We start from the raw sequence: 22,636 nt of genomic DNA, 5'->3' as shown, positions 1-22,636 counted from the left end.
GGATTGAAAAAAACACCACCTGTGCCCCCAGATCCTTTATCCCCACTCCCAAATCCCTGTAGCACCTTATGACACAGCTGGGAGTGCTCTGAGCCATGTCATTGGTGCCCACATGGATAAGGAGCATAGAATAGTGTTCAGTGGGCTGGAGGAGCTTTGGGATCTTCTCTGCAATGTCTCAGATTCTGGCTCCCAGGAAGCAGCAAACTTCCCAGGCTAAGGGGTCAAGGCATCAGATTACATCCTCAGTCAACCTCAGAATGGAATCTCCCATGACAAGCACTTTGCGTTTTGTCTTGGGGAGAGCGGGGGCAGTAGCTACAGTTGTGCCTGTGTTGCCTGCGGGAGTGGTGGGCCTTGGGGCCCTTGGCCAACTTGTTCCAAACCCTGGACTGGACAGAATGGGAGGTCCCTGAGTCCTCCCTTGTCCTGGAGGGAGACCGTGATCTACCCTCCACCTCCCAGGGGAGAAGGGCCTGGCAGTAGGAGTCAATCTCCTGCTCACGGTCCCTGATGACACACAGTCTCTGTGACCTGGAGCTCCTCCAGCTGGTGTGGCAGAGACCCCAAAAGGGAGCAGATCCCACAAGGGGAGGTAGCTATGCTCCCAGGCCCCAGAGCCTGAAAAAGTGACAGGCAGCCCCTGCAACTGAGAGCCAGAGGCTCCATCTGCGTGGAGATGGAGAACCATGGTCTGTGTCTGGGTGGAGGCCTCTGAGGAGCGGGGGGGGGCGCAGTTCCCGAGGGGACCCTAGGGGTGCGGCACGTACCTATACGCATCATGCCGCTGGTGGGCTGGCTACAGCTGGGACTGTCTTCCCTAGGGGGTTCATAGGCAGGGTCTCAGGCCCTCCCATACACCCTTCTGTGGAAATTTCAATGCTAACTCACGCGCTGAGCCCAGGAGCACGCCTGCTTCTGCAGCCTGTTCTCGAAGCTCCAGTCACGAGGCTCCCTGGGTGGCTGGGAGAAGTAGAAGCTGGTGGGGGTGACTCTCCTTGTCCCCTCACCCCTCTCCCAGCTGTTTAGGTCCCTCCCTCCATGGGCCCCTACTTACCTGTGGGCAGGCTGGAGCTCGTTGGGGGTCCTGGGGTCTCGCTGAGGATTCCTAGGCTTATGGGAGGGCAGCGGGTTTACACCCATGTGTCTCACACTGGAGCCAGGGACTGGAATGAGGCTTGTGCCATTGCCGGGCCCTTTTTAAACTGTGCGCATGAGCAGAAAGGCCGGCTGGTGCCTTGCTGATCTCGGGGGGGGGGGGCTACGGGGTCCCCCCCCCCCACCGTAGGAAAGGGACAGGTAGGAAAACGGCAGCTGGTTGTGTGGCTCCCTGGGGGGCTGAGCCAAGTAGGAGCTGAGGGGGTGTGACCTTCCTCGTCCCCACTCAGCCTACTCCCAGCTGTTTAGGTCCCTCCCTCCATAGGCCCCTGCTTACCTGAGGGCAGGCCGGGGCTTGTCAGGCTGGGGGCTTCTTGGTTTTTTTCATATACTGGCATTAAACCTCAGATAAAATATCAATATTTTGTGCTTATATTTCTGGAAATATGAAAATCTGAGTATCTCTGTATTGCCATTCTTGGAGCCATTTTCTAGTCATTCAGTGTTAGTGTAAGGAACTCAGCAACATATGTTTGAAACTATTTCTAGACAAGTTCTTACAGATCTTTTATTTTACATGAAGACAGAGTCAGCAGACTTATCTGTGTAATACTATGTATTGTCTATGAATACCAACGAAGTCTAGAGATGCACAGGTCATAGGATCACCACATTCATATTAGTTAGTGAGCAGTAAAGCTCCCATTTCTCAGGTCTTTTCTAAAATAGAACTGTACAATTTCAAGATGAATTTCCTAATCTTATGTAACCTTTGAGAAGCACTTAGTTCAAATGCTTGTGACCCAAATCAATAAAGACTCTATGGAGACAGGTGGAACAGTGGTAAAAGTAATAATTTGGAGACACTCCCTAATTTAGAAGAGTCGGAAATTGGGAGATTGTCCCCCAGGGGGTAGCAGCTACTTAATCAGACAGAGACAGAGGCTCATCTATTGCTGCACAATAAAACATGTTTAGTTCTTCTTATTCAAGCCTGACTCATTTAGTTCTTTTCATTTAGCTCAATGGTCACTACAGGTGCAGTTTAGACACAAGAAAAGACATAACAAAAACACAAACACAACTTTAGTAACAGTGACAGGTAACAGTATTAATTCAACATTAATACTGGATAACCACTTAACACCTAAAGACAATGCTAAAATCCTTCCAGAGGAGTCTCTCTGGGGAAAAATAATCCCATATTAAAAAACTGTGAAAGTAGAGATGGGTTGAAGCCAAACCTCTTGAGCTATGTGGGCACTTCCACACATGCAGGCACATGCGCTTACAGCAGCTCAAATAGGAGCGGCACAAATTTAACATGGGGATTTTTGCCTCAGCACACATGCCAGGAAAAGCATTTTGGTGTGGGGCAAGTTGTGCAACTTGGGGCAAAATAACCCTGCCCAGCTCCTCCCAGATCCGCAGCCAGGGAGTGTTAGAGCCTGGGGCCAGCACTGCAACTGCCCCACCCCTCCACCCCCACCCTCTCTGGCCAGAGCTTGTCCACCTGAGGACCACCCATGGCTGAGTGGGTGCAGGTACCCTCTGGGTGCAAAGCCAAGTGGAAGGCCCAGGTGCAGCTGGAGCTCTCTGAGGTGGAGGCCTCCCCCTCCCAGGACCAGCACGTATGAGAAAAGGACCCAGCTTCCAGGGGTCTCCCCAGCTGCATCTAACACTCCACCTCCAGGACAGAAGCAGAAACGGATAATCCCAATGGAAGAGGGGTTGGGGCCACTGGCCATCCCAAGCATGAGCCCATGGAGGAGACCCCCTACTCCACTAGCCAGGGCCTGCCCCCCGAGACCATGGGCACTGAGGCTGAGGCCCAATGGTGGGTCCTCCCCCTCCAATGAACTGGGGGAGACATCGGCCCTGGGGCTCATCCTGGTAAGTCCTGAGGGGGGAGATACTCTCTCCCAGAACCCTGAGGTAGGGACCAATGCTAACACAGTGCCTGATGGGGTCTCCTCCTCACCCTCCCAGAATAACCTTTCTACCAGCCCGGCCTGTGGTCCCACCCCAGAGGGAATCCAGGTGGGGTCCCCTGACCAACAGACTGATCTTGTCAGGGACCCTGCACAGACCTCCCAAGGTTCCAGCTCTGCCCTACCATCTTGTGAGGGAGTCCCATCCCCACCCTCACCCCTACCCCTGTGCACGGGGCTGCAGAGCTCTCCCAATCCCAACCTGCGTCTGGGGCCTAAGCAGACCTGGGAGTTCAGACAGTGCCCAAGGAACCTGCTGAGCCCCAGGACCAGGAAAAGGATGCCCAAGAACCAGTCAGCTCAGTGGAGCCTGCAGACCTCTCAGTCTGGCAGTTCCCAGGGTTGAGTTACTTGAATTCCTTGACTGTGAGTTCACTTGACAGCCCACCAGCAAGGTGCAGCTTGCCTTGGACTACTGGGGGGATTTTGACAGCATCCTCAACCCTGCAAGAGCACTGGTGGGGGAAGGCAAGGGGCCAAAATGCTGCAAGGCCCAGATCTGTAGGTGGGCCTGCAGTTTTGTAGATGCCTGCTATGCCTATGGGAGGGCATTGCATGAGCTGGCAAACCCCACGTTGGGTGTTATGACATGTGAGGCCCCCCCGAACCCTCTGATCCCTGCCCTCACCTTTCTCAGCCATGAGGTCTTTTAAGATCACAATCCTCAACGTCCATGGCTGCAGGAAGGATCTCCAGAGATGCTGGGTGCTCTCCTTCTTTCAGGAGGTGGGGGAACCCCGTTATTTTTGCAGGAGACCCTGACAACTCAGGCTGATGAGCCTAGCTAATGGCTGGAGTGGGGAGACAGGGTCTGTTTTAGTCACCTCCCGGGCACCTCTTGCAGGGTGGCCAACTGTTCTCCCCAGGCCTGCAGCAAAAGTTTCTCCAGGGTGTTGAGGTGATGCCAGGATGCCTGCTGCACCTCTGGGTCTAAGTGCATGGGGCTGGTTCTGAGAAGGACCTGGAGTTCATAGATTCATAGATGCTAGGGTCAGAAGGAACCTCAACAGATCACGGAGTCCAACCCCCTGCCTAGGCAGGAAAGAGTGCTGGGGTCAGATGACCCCAGCCAGATGCCTATCCAGCCTTCTCTTAAAGATCCCCAAGGTAGGGGAGAGCACCACCTCCCTTAGAGGTCCTGGGGGCCTCCTGGGGCTCCAAATTTTGGCCACCCTTACCATGAAGAAGTTTTTCCTGATATCTAGCCTAAATCTGCTCTCTGTCAGTTTGTGGCCATTGTTCCTTGTTACCTCAAGAGATGCCCTGGTGAATAGAGCATCTCCAATCCCTTGCTGCATCCCCCTAATGAATTTGTAGGCGACCACAAAATCACCTCTCAACTTTCTCTTGCAGAGGCTGAAGAGGTCCAGGTCCCTCAGTCTCTCCTCATAGGGCTTGTTCTGTAAGCCCCTACAAAAGTGGCCCTCCTCTGGACCCTCTTGATCCTATCAACATCCTTCTTGAAGTACAGCCCCCAAAACTGGATGCAGTACTTCAACTGCGGTTTGATCAATGCTGCATAGAGGGGAAGTATCACCTCCTTGGTTCTAATTGTCATGCATCTGAGTTGGCAGCTTTCTTCCTCCAGGCAGCCACTTAAATAGACATCCTCAGCTCTAGTGAGTGTCCTTAGCAGGGACTATAACATCACCCTGAACATGCAGGAACAGGGAACAGAGCTAGTCCACTGTAGACATCTTTGGGGAGATCCTAAGCCCACTCCTTGGTGGGCATCTGGTGCACCTATCACCCTGATGGCCCCCTCAGCTTCACCTACATGGCGGGTGGGGGAAAAGCAGGCATCCCAGTTGGAGTGAATTTACATCTCACTGCATCACTTTGCCCAGGCCACTCCTCCAGCATCCGGCTGACCCCCTTCAGCAATCAGCACCTTGTCTGGGCCCAGGCCACTCTGGGACCCAGGTGTCTGGGGTCAGCCTACTGGCATTTTCTGGGAGTTCTGGCCAGCCTGGAGGGAGTAACGGGCAGCTTTCCTCTCGGCTCAGAGATGGTGGGACGTTGGGAAGGTGTACATCCAGTTCTTTTGCCACAGCTACACTCGGGGGCACACCCAGCATAGGGAGGCAGTCCAGGAGCAGCTCGAGCAGGAAGTGCTGGAGCTGGAGAGGTGCCTGGCCACCATCCCAACCAACCCATCCCTCTTCAGAGAGTGTTGGGAGAGGCGGGAAGCGATCACACTCTGGATGACCACCACACCTGTGGTGCATTTGTCTGCGTGTGCGTCCAGCTCCTTCAAGAGATGGACTGCAGCTCCCTCTTCTTCTATACCCTGGACAAGAGGTGGGGGGCCAAGAAGTACGTTGCCTGCCTCCTGGAAGGCAACAGCACCACCCTCACGGAAAAAGGTGAGATGCGCTAGCACACGCAAGCCTTCTATGAAGAGCTCTTCTCCCTGGATCTGACCAATGCTGAAGCCTGTCAGACCCTGTGGGAGGGACTCCCATAGGTCAGCACAAGCAACTGAGACTGGCTGGAGGCTTCTCTGACCCTGGCAGAGTTTTTGTTGTTCTGGCAACAAGGCTCTGGGAATCAATGGGTTGACCGTGGAGTTCTACCTGGCCTTCTGAGACGTCCTTGGCCCAGATTTCACTGCAATCTGAGCCAAATCCAAGTGGGGAGTTTCCCTTCTCATGCTGGAGAGCCATATTGACCCTCCTGCTGAAGAAAGGGGACCCCTGTGACCTGAGGAACTGAAGTCCCGTGGCCCTCCTCTGCACCAACTATAAGGTGACAGTGACTGTCTTCCTGCTGTGCCTGCGGTCTGTGCTGGTGGATGTGATCCATCTCAATGAGACGTATGCAGTGTGCAGATGTTCTCTCTTCAACAACCTGTACCTGGTTTGGGACCTTCTGGAGCTAGTGTTCCAGGACAGCCTGTCTTTTGCCCTCCTGTCCCTGGACCAGGAAAAGGTGTTCAACAGGGTGGATCATAGGTACCTCATAGGCATGCTGTGGGCCTTTGACTTCAGGCCCCACTTTGTGTGGGCTCTCCAGGTGCTGTACACCTCTGTAGAGTGTTTGGGCAAGCTCAACTGAAACCTGATGGGCCCATCTTGTTCAGGTAAGGGGTCCGCTGTCAGACCAGCTGTATGCCTTGACCCTGGAGCCTTTCCTTGACCTCCTGTGGAGGCAAGTGGTGAGGTTGGTGCTCTGGGAGCAGGCAATGTGGCTGGTCCTGTCAGCATAAGCCAATGAAGTACTCCTCATGATCCAGGACCCAGGCAACCTGTCATGAGTGGAGGCCTGCCAGGTGTTTTACTTGGCAGCCTCCTTTGCCCAGGTCAGCTGGGTCAAGAGTTTTGGCCTGACAATGTGTGATGGGTAGCAGGTGGGCTCACTCCCCTCCTGGACTCCAAGAGATCCACTGGAGCATGGGCTTACTGCTCTACCTGGGGATCTACCTGTCCCCCATTGACCCCTCCCCACCAGAGAACTGGCAACAGCTGGATGTAAGGGTGGTGGAGTGACTCCAGGCATAGGCAGTACTGCTGCAGTGTGTTTCCCTGCATGGGAGAGCACTGGTGTTGAACCAGCTGGTCCTGTAAATGCTCTGGCACTGCTTCCACACCCTGCCAGTGACCCCTAAGGTCCTGGCTGAGTCCAGAGATGGGCGCTGGAGTTTTTCTGGCTGGGACAGCACTGGGTTGCTGCGCAGGTCCTGAGCCTCTCGTTGCAGGAGGGTGGCCAGGGCCTGGTTTGCCTGTGAAGACAGGTCCTGATGTTCTGCCTTCAGGCACTGCAGTGACTACTATACAGTGTCAGTAGCCATGTGGCAAGGGGCGACCTTGGTCATGCCTTCCTCTGCCACTTCCGGGGGCTCCTCATCCTAATGGGGGTTCTCCCTACAGGACCTGCAAGGGCTGCCAGAGTTCTACCAGGACCTCCTCCAGGCCTGGAGGCTGGTCTCCACCTCCAGGTCCCCTGCTGCACTCACTCAGGGTGCCGACATGCTCATCGAGCCCCTCCTCTGGAACCTCTAGCTGGAGGTACCAGCAATGGAGGCTCCCTGGTTGTGACAGAGGCTGGTCCTGGGTGGTGTCACCTGTATCAGAGACCTGGACTATGATAGACCTGCTGGGCTGGGTCCTGCATGCACAGGCCCCATCTGTGGTTGCGCCAAGCCACTTCCGTGTACGCAAGACCCAGCCCAGTGTGGCAGGTGGTCCCCATGACTGGTGTGGGGCCCCAGGTGACAGCCCAAATGAACCCAAGCTGCCTGAAAGCACGTGGTGCTTCATGGCATCCTGCTGAGCCAGGCCACACCCACGTGATGTAGAAGAGGGAGCGTGGGTGCCAGGTGGCCAGGGCTGAGCTGCCCTGCCCTCTGTTGCCCCATGCCACACGTGGGGGGGGTGCTACGAGTCCCTGAGTGCCCCAATCACCACTGCTGCTAAAGGTGAGCTGCGGGTGGTGTGTGCGGGGGGGACTGGAGCCATGTGGGGGGTAAGATGGAAGGGCTGGGGCCAGGTTGGGGGGCATGTGAGTCCTGTGGGGAGCAGGCAAGGGATCCATCCCTCCTGACCTGCCCCCGCCAATGGTACCCCATGTGGAGGATTTCCATCCCAGCCTCATCCAGGTCTCCTTCACTAGTTTTTGTTGTTTTTCCTCTCTCTCCTTTAAACATGGTCCCCTCACCTGTCTATCCCTCTGGCTAAGCAGCAGCCCCTTTGCCTACATGACTGGATTTACACACCTGGGTGGGGACTTAAACTCTCCATTTTTCTAAACAATGACCTCATGGCTGGAAGGGAAGGCAAAAGCCACTGTCCCTCAGCCTGGTAACCAGTGATGCATTTCAAACTGGTTGGCTGGCGGCCAACCTCTGCTAGTGTTCATTGGATCATGTAAATGAGCTCAGAAGTTTTATATAGGCCAAGACTACCCAGGATGAGGGGCAGCAGCCATGATAAAGACACTGAGAGCAGCTGAAGAACTGCAGCTCTCTCTCTTGAAACATATGGACACACTATGAACTGCCTGTCTCCAGAGAAAAGCTCTATCACCACAGTACTGGCCCCAGCAACCTTACCTGGGGTCCTGGGGGCCTCCTGGGGCTGCAGAAGCAGTGATCCTGCTGGGTGGACCCTGGGTGGACCCACAGTGTGGCTCTGGGCATCACAGTTCTACTTTTCAGCAGCATACACTGCCCATGCATGCGCTGCTCTGTTTTTCGGGGAGGGTTCTGCAGGTTTTTTTGACCCCTGGAGCAGCACACGCATGGGCAGTTTGCCCTTGCAGCATGGAGAAAGCCTGACTGTGTGGTGCGTGGTGCTGCAGACATGTTTGCGGTGCCACATAATACATATCTGGATGTGCACATAGGAGCATTTTTACATGTGCTCTGGGGGTGGAGGGTGACTTTAATTAGAATGGTTCTGAGAGCTGCTCTAAGTAAAGTGCCACAGCATCTTGTGTATCAGCGTCACTGAACAAGCTAGTAAAGTGGCCCTGCCACCATTTTGAAGCACGGGGATGCTGATACATGAGATGCGAAAGCTGGCTGGAGCATGCTAATTAGCACACTCCAGCAGACTTGATTCACTGAGTCTGCTCTAACACACTGTAATTACAGTGCATCAGAGCAGCCTCCCAGCATGTCTACAGACACCCATAATGTTGGAAGTTTCAGAGCAGTCACAGGTTAAAGCTGTGACACCTCAGACCTGCACAATTGTGAATTGCCAGTAGAGGGCCTGTCAAGCAGAGGCATGGACAGAAGCTAGAACTCTATCCCTCCTCTTCAGCAGGAGGGTGACATGCAGCTCAGAGGTGCAGAAACTACCATGTGGCTTCCCTCATTCTGCAGCCAGCAGGAGCCAACTGGTGCTACATGTGGGAGGGCAAAAGTCTTGAAAAACAGCTGCTTGAAATGAATGGGCAGGAGAGAGAATTAAAGAAGTAAAGGGAAAGGAGTGAAAAAAAAATTAAAAAAAGGAAGAAGCAAAATCTTGCACATTTTCATTGAATTTAGTCAGGGCCAGTTACGTTAGGGCTCATACTGAAGCAGAGCTGAGACCCAGTGGGCTCACTGCATGGATGAAACATCGAGGCAGCGCTGAGACCCAGCAAGCTCACTGAATGCAACACTGCAGCATTGTTCCCTTCACAGAGGTAGGTAATAGGGTGGCTGTTGCTGTTTGCATGGGAGTGCTAAAGTAAGCAGCAAACTGGTAGCTAAACCTGGTGCTCAGAGTGGTCAGAATGGTGCTGGGGTCCTTGCCCGTGAGGCATGTTGGCTTGGGGCCAACATCACTCCCCTGGATAGCAGAGTTCAGAGCAGGCTGAAAGTTTGCCCACAGAGCAAAGAAGTGGGAAAAGCTAGGAATAGCGCATCCTGGGATGCTGAAGGTATGAAAATAGAGGATTTCATCTTCCTGGGTCAGACTAACAATACCCTGAAACAAGCTGGGTAAAATGTATCATTGATAACCCTCACTTAAATTGGCATAACTTGAAAGCATTTAGAAAGTACTTTGCACAGATTAACACATTTTAGTAGGTGAATGCTCCCATTTAAAGTGTTTTTATGATTGTTTAAAGGTCACCTGTGATACCACCCTTGCATACAACACATCTCATAGGTAATATGCATCTGACTGAAGGAAAAATGAACTTTCCAGATGTGTCTACACATTCAATAACGTGCCATAATAATGGTGCATTAAGTTTAGTATTGGAAATGGCAGGTACTTACTTAATGTGCTGCAACCAGTGCTACTGCGCATTAGTGCAGATGAACGCTTTTTTAGTATACATTAGACTAAATCTATTGTGCCTTAGCGCATTAGCACGGGTTCTGCCCACTGCTCTAATGCACAGTAGAATTAGTTTTCTGTGTATTAAGCATCTCATGTATATGCAACATCCTTGTAGTAAGTGAGTAGCAGCAGCAATAGACCCTGCTCATAAGCCTGATGCCAGCCCTGCATGCCAGATCCAGGTCCAAGACTGGGGTTATGCTATTTGCTCTGTGGGCTCCCTGCAGGTTCAAAAGTTTGGTGGTGGGGGAGCAGTGGTAACATTAATTACTGTGTAGCTTAGAGCCCTTTGACCACCATTGACAGAGCCTGCTCTTTACCATATTTCCATGCATATAATGCATATACCAGTTTCCACCAGCTGTTTTTGTTGGGGGAAACTTCATATTACATGTAAGAAACTATAGTAATTTAATGAGGCAGCATGGACTAGTGCTGAAAACAATTTAATTCCTTAACTGACTACCATATAACACTATTTAGGCCTCAGGGAGTGGGAGGTTTATCTCAGTTTACCCACATAGAACTGGGATACCATTTTATTTACTCAGAGGGGTAAGCTCATGTTAATTAATACAGTAATTCACATACTTTTGGGTCTTGGGATGAAGTATGCTAGATAACCGTGAAGCCCGTAATATAGGTTTAACTTTGGTTACATACCAGTCTAGCACGCAAATGCAAGCATGCACAAACCCACATCCCAGATCTTCATGAATTAAACTTTAGTGGGCTTACCAACTTGGCAATTTTTGCCACTTTTAACATTTCTAGATGAACCCTTTCTTCGATCAAAGATGATGAAGTGAAATGAAATTATGAGCGGCAGAAAACACAGAGACTGAGAAGTGACCCAGGAATCTTAATTTTCCTCAATCACTGCTGTAACGGAATGCAAGTCTGCAGCAGCAGGGGTGAAATTATAGTACAAATTACCATGCTATGCCAGATAAATTATTCTCTGCAGCACAATTATTAAGTGATAGATAAATAACTAACACTGTAGGACTGATTGACAAAATATAAGTGACCTGGAGCTAAGCAGGGCATCATGGAAATAGTATTGCATAGCTACTAATATTTTAACACTGAAATGAGATTTACCACAGTATGAGAGTTTTAAAATAGTCTATGTCTATACCAGCTACATGTTAACCAGGTACTAAAAGCTTTTAAATGTAAGAACCCCCAAAATATTACATGTCCCATCTAAATGGATTTTTAAAAAACCTGCTACTATATTGGACAATAATTCAGGTTCATCCTCTGGGTGAACATCAGTGTAAGCTTCAGGCTTGGTAGGAACAGACATAAGGTTCTCTTACCCTCTCCCCCCATGCCACTGCTTATGAGAAGACATTACTCCTTTTCTATGTTTTAAAAGACTGCTGGTCAATATTCTCCAGGGCAGTACAGTAGCAAATGATGCTCTAGTCTTGAAAGTAGAGCTACCAAAGAGAAGCAAGTGCCAGGACCTTGTTACATGTTCATTTTAGGTGGTTCCTGGAGCTGTCAGCCCCTGTATTGTCCACATAACAACATGTAAAACTAGTTTTAAGCACTCTTTTGGCAGCTTAAAGTTACGTCACTCCAGCCTAGGTTTCTCTCTGATCTGTGCTACGCAGCTCATGCTGTGTAAACACTCCACCATCCACCACCACCCCTTTCACCTGCTGGCCTGGATCCAGCCTACTGTCCCCTTTCCCCCCACCCCAGCACCCCAGATCCCTGGTCACCTCCTTTCCACCCTCAAGCTTACTTTTGGCTGCTAGCACTGTGTCAGGGGAGCAGTCAAGGAAGGGGAACTCGCCTGTCCAGCCCTCACCATCACTGTCACCACTACCACTCTCTGGACTAGGCTTAGCCCAAAGAAGTGCAGCAGCTTGGTGGCACCAGCAACAGTAACAGGGACCAACAGCAACAGTGAGTGCTCCCCTGGAGCAGTACTGGCAGCCGAAAGTAAGCCAGGAGGGAAAGGAGGGGAGCTCTGGGGGCCTGCTGCCCGATTCACCCTCCCTCCCCAGATTGGGTCTACCCCCCCAGAACTCCAGATCCCTGTTAAACACCACCCCCTCCCCACCCCGCTCTTCTGCCAACTTACTTTTGGCTGATGGCATTGATCCGGGGGAGCAGGCAAGCATGGGTGACTGGTGTTTCCCAAGTCTGGGGGGAGCACCAGTGGTGCACGACTCCGGGGGGCAGTCCCTGCAGTGGCCAGCCAGTGACGGGGGACAGTGTCCATCAGCAGCCAGTCAGCAACTGGGGGGGAGGGGTGCACAAGCACTCTCCATGCCCCCTTAGCAGCTGAGTGCTCACTGTCAAGGGGAGCACTAGCATTCTCAGGGAGGGCATGTGTCTCCCCTATGTAGGCAAGGAAGGAGAATCTGCCTGCCCAGCTGCTGCTGCCACCACCACTTTCTGGGTTTGATGGGTGGCCACAAGTAAACTGGGAGATGTGGAGGGGGGGGGTGGGCCAGGGGGTAGCCTTGGGGCTGTGGGAGCAGGGGCAAACCCTGAGGGTCAGAGGGGGAGTTCTGGGGCCAGGGGGAAGCCTGAAATGGGAGTGGAGGGGGAGTTCTTCCCTTTCAGTCCTCAAGGACTCTTCTGGCTTGAATATGTTACTGCTCTCAATTCAAGCTAGCACTAACACTGATCAATGTTTGAGCAGCTCAAAGTGCAGCATGTAACAAAGCTCTCAGTCTACTGACCAAACAGTCCTAGGGAGCTCCAGAAAGGAGCTCCCTTCGATAAGTCTTTTCCATTTCTGTAACAGTTAGGAACATCTCCCGTTGGATTACCTTCATCCAGAGGAATTTTACAGCAGCCAGTAATAGTCTTGAGAGAACAATTGTTGATTTCTGACTGTTCAAGGCATGAAGCTGGCTTTTTCATACAGTAAGACAGGATAACTGGGGACTAAGGACATTATGGCTTATGCTATTATCAAATTCTACCCTGCCTGTTGGCCTGAAAGATACTACTGGCCAGGTTAAATACCTGATGCCAGTAGTTGCACCTAGCCTATTCTGTAGATCTCCAATATAAGAAGGAGCTGGGCCATAGGGTGCAAGGTTTTACCAACTCATAATTGATTGCTTAAAATGAGGCATAATTGTATCTGTTTCCTGAGATAACTGGAAACCTCTTCACTCTTGGATCTCTTTGTTCCAAAAAATAAGACATTTCAAGTTCTTCATGTCTAAAGGCTGAATACATGCATTTGTGGCATGATAAAAATCACTATGGCCATATATTAATCATGCAGTTATGACATTCTGAGGAATCTGTGTATATAAATCTCCTGATTATCTTTAATTTTAGGAAATTATGGTGTGACTGAATGCTGCAGTACATAGTAAATTGGATATAGCAGTTTGCCACCATGTATCACTGACCCTGTAAGAAAGAAATTAAGAACAAAGTCATAAACCTCAACAGCTCTACCCTGGGTGGATAGTGAATTTGCTAAAGGAAATGTCTAATTGGGAAGAAAACTAATTCAACCAAATTTATCTGCAGGGTAGGGCATATTCCCAAACAGAAGAACAAATGTACAGAGATGTCAGCACACAGATTTAATCAGACAAAAAATGTCTGGGGCAGAGGACAGGAACAAAAATCACAGAATTTTAGAGATAATTGAATTTTGACTGCCAAATTAGCCAATGTCAAAAGAAGCTGACTGGAGGAGGCACTGTAGATTCTGTGTACCAGGAAAGAAGCCATAATGAGGGAGGTCTGAGAGATAGAGAGCCTTGGAAACTCGAAAGGATACTGGCCCAAGCCTGGACAAACATTTCAAAATAGTGAGGAAAGAAATAGCATATAGGTAGTTTATACGAACCTTTCTATGTCTTGTGCTGTCTAAGTAAACAGTGACTGGTTTTTGAGCCTTTTGTGTGCACTCTGTATTCTTCATGCATCCCTGCAGAGAAGAGCTCTGAGAAAGGGGTGTTATTTGGGAGTCTGGTGGAACTAGTACATTCATGGCTTACACAATGGACAACAGGATCTCAGGTCTCAGAAAGGTTGCTAGACTAGGGTTGTGGCTGTAGTAGAAAACCAGAAGCCCTTCTTTACAGCAGTGAAAACTTGCCAATTACATTACAGCAACCCCACTTTTGATAGTGATTGCATATGTCAGGTTGTAGCAGAAGGGTCAGTGCTCCTGCTAATTTAAGAGCAGGCAGGCTGGAAATGAAGCAGGCAGCAGGTGACAGGAGTCAATCAAGAGTCACATGACCCAAAAGGAGGCTAGGCTTGCAGTATATAAGCACAGGCCTAAGCTGGACAGGCAGTCTGGTCCTGGAGGTCGGTGAGAGAATATTTCCTAGGTAGGAAGGCTGCACTCCTGAAGTATATTTAAGAGATTACAGCCAGTGGTAACATCTGGAGGTTGGGCGAGGGTCTAAGGGGAGAAGGTCCAAGCAGGCTCAGGAGCAGGGCCAGGGCCCAGGAGCAGAGCTAGAGCATGGGTAAAGGAGGAAGAAAAGATCAGGATGGGTCCAGCTACTCTGAAGTAGAACAGAGATGAAACCGGAGAAGGTCTGGTGCCTGGAGTTGTGGCAGGGTGGGGGGGGGTGCAGGAAGGTCTGGTGCCTAGGAGGAACTAGGTACCCAGGAGTAAAATGGAGATGGAACCAGAGCAGGTCTGATGCCTGGAGGTGGGGGGGACCAGAAAGGTCTGGTGCCCAGGGGGGGACTAGGTACCTGGGAACAGGGTGGAGATGGGAACCAGGGTGGGCTCAACGACAGAATCAGAACAGACTCAGACCCGAGAGTAGGACAGGGGCACATGGGAACTTGCTCGGGAATTGCTGGGGAAGCCTCCCTTTTCTCAAAGGTATAAGTACATCAAGGTATGGCAGGAAAACAGAAGGGGAGGGCTAGAGTAAAGCAAGGGCTTAGTGGGGGTATCACAGCCATCCCTGGGACAGGCCTTTGTTACAAAGGTAGATCTTGACTATAAAAGTGATGTTTTAATATTATAAAACTGGTTCATTATTTAATATGAGAATGCTACAGAAATCACGGATCCTTTTCTCCAAACTCAGATGTCGCTTGCAGGAAAAGAGACAGGGCTTTATCACAAGGTGTTATATACCACAGTCTGCACAAAACAAAAAATGCAGATCTCGATTCCTAGGAAATATAGAATAAACTAAGAAGGGATAGGGAAAACTGGAAAAAATAGTAAGGAGATTATCTAGACACATACAAGATCATGAAGGTTCCAGATGCAGACAAAGTTGTATTTCAAAGTGATCCAAGCTGAGGAAACAAGGCTCAGACCCTCAAAGGTATTCAGCCATCTAAGGAGAGTTATGCACCTAAGTACCTTTGCGGATCTTGGCCAAAATGCTTTAGTTTAGGTAATTCCCCCATTATTTATGTTCAAGTTACATAATCGAAGAACTGCTAACAGATGAGCTGATGGCAAGTTATTTAACCCAATGTGAAAGCTCACACCAATATGTTAATGACTCAGTTGTAAATTATACGGGCTGCATCTACATGAGATGCTGACTGCGCAGTTGTAACCAGTAACCAGATCTACTGCACAGTAACATCCCCAAATGGCTTTTTGGTGATGCTGACTGCACAGTAGCTCATTAATACTGCACGGTAGCATCACATCACACTTCATGCTACTGCACAGTCAGTGTCTCATGTAGACACAGCCACCAAGAATTATTCAGTGCCCACCATATTTACAAATGTCAAAAATCATTTTCATTTTGGACAGCATTCTTCCCTCTAACTTATACTACTTACATGCCTCACAGTTAGCCAATAAGGAACATCATTATCCATCAAAGGGATCTTTATTTTCCCCTCTGCAGTGAAGCTGATCCAAAGGCAGAAATAAAGCACAGAAGCTCAGAAAACTCAGAATTCCTACACAGAAAGTCAATTGTGTCCATCATTAATAACTTGACTTGTTAGATTCCGTGGGTAGAAGAAGCCACAAGAAGTAGGCAGCATGGTTAACTTACTGTCTCCTTAATGCAGAACAGAATGCTGGCAGGTGACAGTAAATAGAAAGAGATTGAAGAAGATGGCTCTCTGGAGAAAGGCCCTTGTCAGAACTTTTAGAACACAAGGAAAAGAAAAGCAGATTTTTGTTTTCTTGTTTTCAAGTCAATCTTGAAACTGAGTGCAGCTCTATAGGGAAGAGAATGGTTCCCGGGGGGAATCAGAGCAGATGTAAAACTCAAACAGAATGGAGAAAAGGGAAAAATGGATATTTTCCTTCTAAAGGATTACTTTCGCAGTTGTATGTCTAAAATTGAAACTGGGGATGGAGGCGGGGAGACACTATAAAATCCTGAGTTTCTAAATTATTCAAATGACTATGATGACACAATTTTTTGACCACAGGAAATTTGACTACAGATGTAGAAGCTCTTTAAAGTTTTTGCCTGAATGAATTGCCCAAGTTTTTAAAGCAGAAGGAAGAGGAGAACCCAGTGTCCTAGAATTCTTGTAGACTATTGCATTATACACTATATAACTTTCACCTTTATGCCTTGAATATTGTGCATCCTATACAATGAGGCAGATTCCCCAAAGAAAGAATATTGCACAAGCATGTAATCAAAGACTGTATCATAATGGATGCCCACAAGAGGGCTGATTTGGAAAAGTCAGAAAGTTTCTCCTCTCCCAACCAAATCTCCTAAGTCCTAGCTTGAATACAAATATAAATTTAAAAATTATTATTAAATCCCTATTATTTAATAAGAGTGTGCGAAGTGGACCTTATTCAATTTGGATTTAGCGCGAATCAGGAACAATGATTCGATTTGTTAATTCAGATCACTGTCCCTGACTCAATTTGGCCTAATCTGAATCTGAAGATTTGATGATGATTCAGAGAATCAGCTATTCAGACACAGACACAGCTTTGAAAGGTTTTTCTACATACCCTGAGGTAGCAGGCACGGCTTGTGAATGCTGCAATGCTGGGACAGATGGAGCGTCCCACAGGAGTGCAGGGGGGCCCTCCATGTGCTCAGCCGTGAACCTGGAAGTGGACTGGCAGTACTTCTGGTCCACTTCCGGGTCTTCTGGGGAGCACACTGCCTTCCCCCCCACATACCTCCCCGGCTCAGTGATCAGCCTCAGGGGGACGCTGGGTGCCCTCCCCAGACCTAAGAGGCACCAGTCACTGAGCTGAAGTAGGGCGGGGGGGGAGGGGTGCTTCTGGTCCACTTCCAGGCTTGCTGCCGAGCACACTGGGGACCCCCTGCACTTCTGTGGGATGCTCCATGTGCCCCAGCATTGCAGCACTTATGAGCCCCTGCTCCCTTGAGGTATGTAGAAAAAACATTTAAAGCTGTGTCTATCTCTGAATCTTTCCAAATCTCTTCAAATCAATTCAGAGAGATTGAAGGGTCCTCTGATTTGATTCAGATTCAGAGATTTGGCCACCGAATTGGGCTGAATCTCCACCAAATCGAATCAGAGACTGAAGCTTCACACAGCCCCATTATTTAATACTTGGAGCTGTTTCAAAAGTAGCTACATTTCTCTACAGCAGTTCTCCAGCTTGGTATTCACTTCTTTCAATTTAATACTGCTTAACAAAATAACATATAGTTCTGTCCTTAATTGGTAAAGACATACGGAAGAGGACTGGTGGTTCCATGAAGTTCTGCAAGTGTTAACACGTTACTGTCATTTTCAATGTTCAGGTCTCCCAAAATGGCAAGTTGTTTCCTTTCAATTCACCCCACAAAAAAAACCCAAATCATCATCACAGAAAGAAATCAGCTGGGAGCAGGTGGTTTTAAGCAAATCAAATTATATTTTCTGCTTCACTGGACTGCCTTCTCTGCACAGTGAGACCAGTCCCAGACTGTGAGCCAGACCCAGAGAGCTGTTATTAGCAAACATGTCTGAATCCAGGGATCTTGATGGGAAAGTGACTAAGAACAAGTTGCTTAAAGTATAAGGTAACGATTATATTAAAATGAGCAACTAAGCTTTAGTATGTCATACAATAGACTAATGTAATGCAGTTTTAGCTGCACTTCTTATAGACAGACATTTCTGAAATCTCACTGTACCAGCTATTGTCATTATAAAGACTCAGCCACTTCCTTCTAAGACTGAAGAAGGAAATTAAATTAGAATAAGGAAACAATATTATTCTTAAAGATTCTCTTTCTGTTTCACTACCCAGCTTCTGTCTAGAGACTTTGCCAGTACCCGCTTCTGCGTGGCTGCTTCTGCTTCTGTGAGGTTTAAAGAGACAGTACATGTCCTCAGAGTCTTTACCAAAGGGTTGTCATACTGAAGAACTGACTAAGAGCTCCATACCAAATAACGTGTGTCCTTGTTCAAGGTACATGACATTTTCTCAGTACATGCAGATTTGAAGGGTAATCACAATATTCAAACTGTGGATGTTGGAGCTCACTCTTTAGTAGTGAGGAAAATAAACCATTTTACAGCACTCAGTACTAAGTTGTCTGTTTTTCCCCTATAGCAGTGGCCTGCAAAAGCTAAAGTCATCCAGCCTCTGGCCTCCTTGCTGAGACAGTCAGCAGAAGCATCAGTCATGCTGGACTAGAAACTGAACTGAAACTAGTAACATGTAACATAAACTCTATCATAGTGACTTATTGTCACCATGAGCCAGACCTAGGGATAGAAGCCAACTCTAGTATTTTATTAGGGTACTCTAGCTGGAGCATTTTGATTTGGAAAAATAATCCAACTAGAACAGCATATTGGAAATCTATCAGATATCTGAGCTCATTAAGAGGAGGAGGCAGTGTGGCAGCATCCCAAATCTCATGACTGACTTCCATCCAACTAGGTGGCTTGAGTCGTTTTGGAACCTGTACAGCTCTGTCCAATGGCAAATTTACACTGTCCTAGTTGGCACTAGCAACCATTTCCCAAGGAATATCTCTGATATAAGAGTACTTTATGCCAGAGAGAGCCAACTGCATCAACTCTGAACCAGGTGCGGGACCATTCTTGGGAAGGCTAAGGCTAGAGAGTGAAACAGCCAGGGCTGTACCACACCTCAGCAATTGCCTGCTGCCACAATTCTTGTAGGAACTATGGCTCAGGACTGTTCTAAACTGTGCCAGAGCTACAGTAGCTCAAACCATAAGAAACACAAATTGACTTCTCCCAGCACCTACACAATAACTTAACTTTTTATCTTGAGAAGGTGGAGGCTTTCTTAGTACCCAGTCTTCCTTAATTCTTTAATTCCTCATAAAGGAAGCTGCAAAGGAAGGAGGAAAGCAGTAACAGCACTCACACTCCGCACACTTATCCAGTCACTGCTTGTGCTGCCATTACATTCATTTTTCAGTGAAGCAGTTTTACTTGTAGAAGTGTTTTGTAGCCAGGGGTCAATCGCTGTTCCTGAAGGTGGATTCAGGCTGCAAAGTACTATAACAGAATGGTAGGAATAAAAGTATGAAGCCTAAAGTGCATCCTTGGGATGGATTAGGACTCAAATCCCATCACTGCTATTGCCATTTATTTGGGCGTTTGTCTATTTTGCTGGTGGGCTGGCACCAGTGGAATCCTTTCCTAAATGCAGGGAATGCTTCGAGCTGTTTCAAAAGTAGCTACATTTCTCTGCAGCACTTCTCCAGCCTGGTAGTCACTTTTTTCTGTCTAATACTGCTTAACAAAATAGCATATAGTTCTGTCCTTAATTGGTAAAGACATATAGAAGAGGACTGGTGGTTCCATGAAGTCCTGCAAGTGTTAGCAGATCTCTGTCATTTTCAAAGTTCAGGTCTCCCAAAATGGCAGGTTGTTGGCTTTCAATTCACCCCACAAAAAAAAAAAAAATCATCATCACAGGGAGATGTGATGGGTGAAAGGTAAAGAGAAAAAAGGTAGTTCAAAGATTAAATCTCCATGTCCCTGAACTAACTTCCTCAGATCATGCTCCTCTGCAAGCAGCTTGAGTCATGAGTTACCTGTTGCAGGCCTACTTTGCTGACTATTATGGAGTGGTTTCTGGTTACCACACTAAGGAATTGAAAATGGCATTAAGCAAAGACCTCTACTGGAAAGGAGAGAAAATGTGTTAAGCTGGAGCCCTATCTGGAGTTTGTCTAAGACCCCTCTAGAGGAGCAGAATTGGAGCAGCACTGAAGCAGCAGCTTGCTTACACTTTGCAAAGCTGTGTAGCATGTTGTCACACACCAAGATTAGATTAAGTCACTTGTCAAAGGACCTATAGGATCCTGTGGTGGAGCCAGGGAGTGAACCCAAGTTTCTGAGGGCCAGTACCCTTGTCCCTTCATCTGAGATGGAGGGCCCCTGAGCCTTCATTGATCCTCCAACTACAGATCTCCATCTAGATCCTCCTTGGCCCTTGACCCTCCATCTAGAAATCTCCAAGCATGCCAGCTGATGCCATACAAAAACATATATCCTACATAATAAGTATTTCAGCTTCTTGACATATTTTTCAGAAAAGTGTGGGTAGCAAGCATAAACATTATGATCTCCAGTTGAATGATCAGGGCTACGAAGTTTGCTAATGCTCTCTGTTGCTTGCTACAGAATTTCAGTGACCTTATTTGATTCTCTGAAAGTATGGAGGCTCAATGCAATGTTTCTTTTTTTGGCAGGTGCTATAGATTGTTATAAGAGTGAAATTAAATTAAACATGGAAGAAATAAATCTCTTTTTCTTCTACCAATGAAAAGGTTCTGCTCTTTGTTCCATCTCTATATCCACTCTGCTTTCCTTCTATAAATGCTAAACATTATTTCTTCTGAAAATGTTTCATAAATCTTAAGGCTGCTAAACCAAAATGACCCAAACCCATATACCTGACTCCATACATATCTCAAGCCCAGGCCATTTGAAGTAGTGACCAGAAGGAGAATAGCCATGAGACTTATATGGAGCCACTATTTTAAAGGGATGTTGAGCTTAGAAACAGGTACCAAGAGAGATGAGCTTTTAGTTTTGTGAAGCAATATGCAATGTAGTCTCTTCCCCCAAATGATAACAACCAGGTGAATTATACAAGTTCACAGCCACACAGAGCACTCCAGAAGCCAGTCACCAACTATTGGCTTTCGGTTCACTTTGACCATGACACCGTCATTTTATATAAGTTGGCTTGTGTGGCCAAAGGGCTGCTAGGTTTGGAGGATCCATATAGTGGCAGAAACTCCAATACTGGCAATCTGGAAATAGGCTGGACCCAAGCCCTCACAGAGCAGCTCTAGGAATACTCTGCTTTAGCATCTCTGCTGAGGTTTCTCTCTCAATCTGCTTGTTCCAAACAGTGAGATGTTGGGGGAGGGAGGCACACCATCAGAAATAAATGAGTAACGGCAAGAGGCAGCAATTGGGCTCAGCATGTTTTACTAATACACACCTGATAAAAAGCATATTTTTCATCTCACTGTGAGTGACCAGGTTTATTAACGTTGAATGATAATGTAGAATAACTGTGGGGGGAAAATGTTTAAAATCATAAAAAAGACACTCAGCAGGTGAGCAAGATTGTTTTTAATAAATTCTGGAAAAGAAATATATCTCTGGGACTTTCCTTCCCTGCTCTTCTTCAGAGTGTAACAGCTGAGGAGTCTGGTGGTGTCAGTCTTACCAGCAGGAGGCCAGTGACAGGTTCAGCAGTGTGGTTGATGACTGAAATAAAATCTCAAAGAGAAATAATGTAATGCAGGATTCCTAATATTACAGATGATGTGGGGGAGATGGGCAGCACAGGGGCAGTACAAATATTTCACAGAACAAACCCCCCCCACCTCAAACTCAGACACTAATCAGAATGACAGTTCTGCTAAAAATCAAGAAGAATATGATTCTGCCAAAGTCAGGACTTATTGAATTATGAAACAAATTACCGGTGAGAACTGAACTTTATTACTCTTGTACATTTCTCTAAGGGGCATGATGCTCAGATATAGCTGGACAATCCTGGATACTTAAGATCAACACCCCACCCCTGGCCAAAAAAGTGACCAGAGTCAACCTACCATGGTTCCTCCATAATAATGCATGCTGAACTCCTTATAGCTTCTTTCCAGCACAAAACTATCTCAGGGTTAATATGCAATAGCAATGTCACTCCCACAATTACTGACTTTAGTAGCAGTTTGATGGATGTGTAGCACATTAAAGATAGATTTTCACACTTCAGTGACACTTTTGCTTATATGGTGAAAAATTAGCATTCATGCCTAAAACTTTAAAAACTGTTTTTCTGCAATGTGGAGTGTTATTTTCTGACACTCATCCCCAGAAGCCAACATCTCAGAGTACTCACTCTTCTGGATGGTAAGGAGCAACCCAGGAGAGTTGTGGAGCCCTTTGGGGAGGAATCTCACTGGAGTTCTTATCAAAGAGCTGCAGCAACCCTCTTAAGAAGTACACTTCCTGTTTGTCAGAGTGAAGTGGAAAACTATTACCAACTCTGTATCTAACAGCTTCTGCCTTTGCTGCCTGCCAAGCATGTAAGGTAACTAGCTGCCATTTTCCAGTCCCAGCACATGCAAACCAGGCTGGGAATTCCCAGTCATCCCATTGAATGTGCAAAATAAAATTCCCAACAATTTTTCCTTCTGATTGCCTTTGACTGGTGTATTTCACGCCAGTTCATAAGCATGGAATACAGTTAACAAGAGAAGCTAAATTACATGAATCATTTTTAAATGCTTTTATGTAACTGCTAATTAGGTGAATGATGGCGAAGGTATATCTGCAGGTTTTGCTGGTGAGGGTTTGTTTTTATTTTTTTTATTG

The sequence above is a fragment of the Crocodylus porosus genome, unplaced genomic scaffold (assembly GCF_001723895.1).
Source record: "Crocodylus porosus isolate Cpor-Errol unplaced genomic scaffold, CroPor_comp1, whole genome shotgun sequence".
Lineage (NCBI taxonomy): Eukaryota > Metazoa > Chordata > Crocodylia > Crocodylidae > Crocodylus > Crocodylus porosus.
Note: the sequence above shows the minus strand (reverse complement) of the source record.